The sequence below is a fragment of the Petaurus breviceps genome, unplaced genomic scaffold, assembly GCF_028583685.1.
Source record: "Petaurus breviceps papuanus isolate PSGF00001 unplaced genomic scaffold, PetGlider_PUasm1.0 90760, whole genome shotgun sequence".
In the NCBI taxonomy this organism is placed as follows: Eukaryota; Metazoa; Chordata; class Mammalia; order Diprotodontia; family Petauridae; genus Petaurus; species Petaurus breviceps.
Window position 1 is genome coordinate 2,449,617 of NW_027187338.1, and position 6,000 is coordinate 2,455,616.

Sequence of the window (6,000 nt, forward strand, 5' to 3'; positions counted from 1 at the left end):
GTTTAAAGTGGAGGGATAAAAATCTGGCTATCAGATATTACCTAATAAAGCATCCAAATCTTTCCTGGCATAGTGGTTCCCATGCTAAGAACATGACACAGTTCCCCTTCTACCTGTAGTGGTGTAAGAAATACACATAGTGAATGTAGTGGATGAATTGTTATAAAGTAACCAGAAACAAACAAAATCTATATCTTTTAACTTGAAAACTACCATTACCCAGATAATATATGATTGATTGTATAAGATCCCAGGATTTCAGGTGCATGTAAGTCTGCAAAGTGGCCCAGAACCCTAATCTAATGCCTAGGAAAAAATATTGATAATTCTTTGATCATTACTCATAAGTGTAGCTGTTAATGTTTGTGTGTCTAGTTGTTTGGGTTTTTGTTTTTATTTTGTTAGAATTATGTGAAATGGGCTTTTTTTCCCTCAGGGAGAAAAACAAGAGAAACACCCTAGTCACTCTTTTAAAAAGCAAAACAAAAAACTTCTGGGTTTTCCCTTGACAAAAGCCACAGAAATATTCCCCTAGAATAAAATAGTATATTTGTATATGATGGGTGAGTTCTTTTTTTCCGTCTTGGAAAAACTTTGGCTTTTTTCCCCTTAGGTCCTGTTGATATGTCTCAGCATATTTTAAAATTACAGGGAAAAAACTCGACCTGATTTGCTTGCTTCCAGAAAACATTGTTTTTATTCAGTCAGGTAAGCATCCAGTATCTCATTGAAAAGTCTTTTACTTGTTTTTCCACCAGCAGTTTTAGTGGAGAGGTTAACCTCAAAATCATAAATACCTGTTTTAAAAAGACTTTTTAATCACGAACAAGACATTTTTTTAGTGTCTCAGGTCAAGAAAGAGAGGAATTGTGCATCTGTATTAGAGAAGGACGTTTTCATAGCAAAAGTGCTGTCTGCCAGCAAAATCACAGGTCTGGATTTTAAAGTGTGACTTATAGATTCTAGACTTGCTTGAAGTTAAGCATGAAAACTTCCCGAAGTCAAGAGTGTAGACAACATTAGGTGATTGTTCCTCTGTTCTTTGGAAGACCAACTGGCATTTTCCTGATGTGATGACAGTCTTCATAGTCTGCATGCAACTTTAGTTCATAAATAATTTATTTACCCTAAATAGATTTTGCCTTATATATTTTCAGAAAATTTCAAAGCAGAATTAATTTCTGTTAAGGAAATCATGATTTCCTTGACTTTCATTACAAATTCAGAGATAAACCCATGGCAGGGAAACAGTAGCACAGTGGATTTAACTGAAAATTTGGAAGTGGAAAGTTAGGATAGTGACCAGTCATGTTCCACACAGCTATGCATGCTGGGATTTGCATTCTCCACCTGGCAGTACCAGTTCACCAGTTTTTTTAAATGATACTCTAGAAATCCCCCTTTAGGTATCTGTTCAACCCATCCCTTTGATTCTCTTTTCTTCTTTAAAATAATGTACATCAGAAGTGTCAAACTCAAAGGCCATATATGATCCACCACCCTCCCAAGTATGGCCCAAACCAGACTAAAATATATCTAATTTTAATGTGTTAATACATTAATTGTGTGTGTGCGTATGTGGTTTTCTAGGTCAACATACTGCCGCAAAGTTCCTTAAGTATGATTTAGTGACCCCCATTATAGTTTGACACCACTAATGTATATTATGTCATAGAAATTTCCTCAGTTCATTGTTTCAGTTTCTCAAATATTGGGTTCCTACTTTAAAAGTTGTACTGGTTTGTGGTATCAGATATTTAGAATGAGTTACCTGTATGCAGTACTACAGTAAACTACAAGTTAGCAGATAATTTATCTGCATGGATGATAGCAGGGTGGTATAGTACAAAGAACAGTAGATTTGGGGTCAAGAGACCTGAGTTTGCATCCTGGTTCTTGATAACTGTGTGACCCTGAGCAAGCAGTCATTTAACTTTTCTTAGTTTCCATTTCTTCAGCTGTAAAATGAGGAGGATTGTTGTAAAGAAAGCCTCTGGTGCTCCTACCCTTCAACCCAATTCAGAAGACCAAAAACTGTATATTTGTTCATTTCAACTAGCAACTTTAGGAAAAGCCATTGAGAACACTGATTTAACTCTCTGCAGTACCATTTTCTGTGATTTGGCTGATTAGTATGTGTTAGGTGCAAAAAAAGAGACATGTAGGACCCGCCCCTGTAGCCAAACCAAGCCATCTAAACTATAGCTGCACTGCTCTTAAAGTGGTCTGATTCTGAATAAATCTTTAATATTTATGAATATATTTATTTGTAGAATAGTTTTACTGTTGCCTTAAAAAACAAAAGCTGACATTGTAACAGCCTGTATGCCACCAAAAAAAAATGCATGCCTTTCACTTCCTCTTGCCACTTCCCCAACCACCAAAAAATAGTAACATTAATAATGATGATGATAATTATGGATTGAGAAATTACCCCAGATGAGGTGGTGGAGAGGTGGACATCAATAAAATATAAATGAATGGTCCAAAATGCCTTAAATTTGAGAAGGGCAGGATGGCATACTGGAAAGAATACAATATAGAGAATGAAGCAGTAGTGGGCCTTTCTAAGTCATAGGAGTAGACACTGTGTAGTGTTACATCATCTTAGAAGAAGGAAGCCCAGTGGAAGTCATGATAGGAAGGAAGAATAGCGTTCGGAGTAGCATGCAGAGGAGGAGATAGAATGACGGTAGATTAGGATCAGACCTTTCAGGGCTCATGTAGAACCCCTGTGCTTGATGGCAGCATCAAGGACATGACTTATCTCTAGCTGTAGTGCAGTGGAAGAGCAGATTATAGGAAATGCTTCAATTGAAGCTCTCTGAGGTTTGGACATTTGCCAAAGGATGTTGAAGCTCCTCTACTACAATGACAAGAATTGAGGTAGAAAGATAGTAAGCCAGTTACTGAACTCTTGGAGAAAGAAAGGAGAGTGATGGGGGGAGGGGGGTGACGCACTGTAGGCAGCAGCTACCAGGATTTTGATTGGGTGGAAAGTACAGGTTGTATGGCCTTCAAAGGAGGAAAGCTTACTGAGTGACGGAATCTGAAAAAGGCAGTGGGGAGTGAGGGATATTCCATACTCCCCACCTTGACTAGTGAGTCAGGGGCCATGAGTGAAAATGCAACCAGTGCTGAAAACAAAGAGCCGGGTGTCAATGCAGAAGATGGAGAGAAAGGATAAAAAAAGAAGAGAGCTGCTTCTTTACCTATGGAACGAGCATTCTAGAGAACACTGTTGGAAGGTTGGGTAACTTTAAGCTGGAAGTTGGTGGGGGGTGGGAGGTTAAGGGGGATGTGATAACGGAGTGATGGGGGGCGGGTAGAGAAGTCAGTAGGAGCCCAGAATCGATGTGGTGATGAACATATGTTAATCATCAAGGAATGAGTTCAGGTGGCTTATCATTGTCCATTACCTCAGGTGGAATTATCTCAGGGGTCATGCAATGTATGTTTCTGGAAAAATGGTGATGGAGAGATTATGGAAGATTGCCCAGGTGGATGCAAATCAAGTCCTGTGCAACTGTAGGTGGTTAGAGAGGATGCCTGGAGGGCATCCTTATTGGCCATTCATGGTCCTGTTTTATAAGCCATACTGGCAGTCTGTCATCTAGTACCCTTGCTCTCTGTCCCACCAAGAAGCCTCTCCTTCCATAATTAAGCTTGTTAGTACATCCCCCTGTCCTGAACTGAACAGCTCTGTGCTTTGTCTCAGAAAGCTCACGTGCAGGTTCTAACATGGTGAATCATTGTGGGCGTCCCTTCCAACTTTAGGCAGTGAATGATGCTGTGTTCCCAGGAGGCTTGGTTTTCTCTCTTGTGGATGGACTGAAGATTGCCAGTGCCAGTCTCTCGTGCCATGTGGTACTCTAAGCAAACCACTGTATTTGAGATGGACTCTGGCCAGGAAGGAAGCTAAGAAGACTGGCATCTCCCTTGATCTAGAAGTGGTTTATGTTGGTGCAGCCCAGGATCTTGTAAGCTTTTCTGGATAACAGTGTCCGAGCTCTGCAGTACACCAGCACATTGTTTAGCTGTTGGCCAACTATAGTTCTCCCATCCTGTATTTTGTACTTTAAAAAAAAAAAAAAACTTAAGTACAAGACTTTGCATTTATTCCTGTTCAGTTTCATCTTGCTAGGTTTGATCTGTGTTTTCATCCAATCTGAATATCTCACTAGAACTTTAGGCTTAGCAGAGCAAGATCCACCCATACGCCTTTCCCCAGCAGGGCTACTAGGACCGTAGTCTACCAGGCCTAGCACCCACTTCCCCAAATCAGAGCCTTGAGACACCAAGATCTGACCCAGAATTGAGTTCAGTCTGGCTTCTGGGGACCCAATGTCTACCTACCAAGGTGTTCAGATCATCTGACTTCCCAGAGCCCAAACCTCAGCCACTTAGTTTTGGATCAATCAATAAGCATTTAAGTGTCTGCTGTGTACCAGCCTATGTACTCGGTTCTGGGGCTACAGACATCAAAGGTGAAACAGCCCCTGTCCTCAGGGAACTTCTATGCAGTTGGATATTTGCATAAGTAAATATAGGCTATATAAAAACTAAATACAGAGATATTGGGGGGAGGGTGAGAGGAAGAGAGCAATAGGGGGAGTCAAGAAAAGCCTCTTGAAGGTGATTCTCGAGCTGAGTTTTGAAGGGTGCTGCAATTCCAAAAAAGGAGATGAAGGCAAATATTCTGGCTATGGGAGACATACTGCAAGGGGTGGGTGGGGGGTGGAGCATCAAGTATGCGGACCTGCAGTAGTCCAGTGTGACTGGACACTGAGCTGCAGCCAGTTCGGGAAGGCCTGTAAAAGTGGAGCATTGTCTGTATTTTATTCTAGAGGCAGTAGTAGCCACTGACGCTTCCTGAGCAGGTTGGGACATGATCAATCTTTAGAAATATTAATTTGGCAGCTACGTGGAGAGTGGGTTGAGAAAGAAAGAGACTGGAAGGAGGTGTCCAGGAAAGAAGAGATAAGGACCTGAACTAGGGTAGTGGTGGTGTAAAAGGAGACAAGGAGACGGGGTGAGCGTGAGAGGAGCTGTTGGGGCAGAATCCGTGAGGCATGACAGCTGGTTTGGTATGGGAGCTGTGAGCTATGGGAAAGGCGAGGATGACTCCCAGATCACAAACGGGTGACTGAGCATGGTGTCTGCCCTCAGAGATTGCTTTTCAGATGTCTCGTGGGGGAGGGGGGGCGGGGAGGGGGAGGAGGGGGATAGTTGTTTGTATGTTGTCTCCACCATTAGAATATGAATTCCTTTGGACAAAAGGCCTATGTTTTGCCTTTTTGGGCGGGGGAGGGGGGGATTTCCAGTTGTGTGAGATCGGAGACCAGACTTCCTCAAGGTGCCTGCTCCTCCACATGTTAGCTTCTTCCTAGAGTCTTTGCCCCTCTTCAGGGACCTCTCCTAGAAGAGAATCTGTGACTGTGTGTGTTTTTCTCTTGAGTCTGGAAGCCAGAAGATCGAGGTTCCTTGTCTTCCTAACTCCAGCCAGTTTTGCCCTGACAAAGGTGAAGAAGTGAGCCATCATCGACCACCAATGAGGAGAGTCTTATGCAAATGAGATGTGTAATTCATGAGCCAGGAGTCACACACACACACACACACACACAGGCACACACACTGTGAGCAGATTATTTACTCTGCAAGACCTTAGACACCCAAAACACAAGGAATAAAGCTACCAAGGGGGGAAAAAAATTTGCCCCCATCTCTAGAGACTTTTAAAGGGGTTTGTGGAGGTAATAGAAACACCTATGTATTTTAATCACAGCAACAAAATAAAAAGAAAGCAGAAATTAAATAGAAGAAACAGGCCTGAAACATGGACTAAACGCCACAGTCCATCCATCTGTTCCCCATCCTATGGCAGGTGAATCAGTGTTTTTAATTAGACTCATCTGCAGGATGGGAGCACTATTCATAAAGGAGGAGATGGGACCTACAATATAGTGGAGAATGTATCGTGTCCTAATGGAATCAATGGTA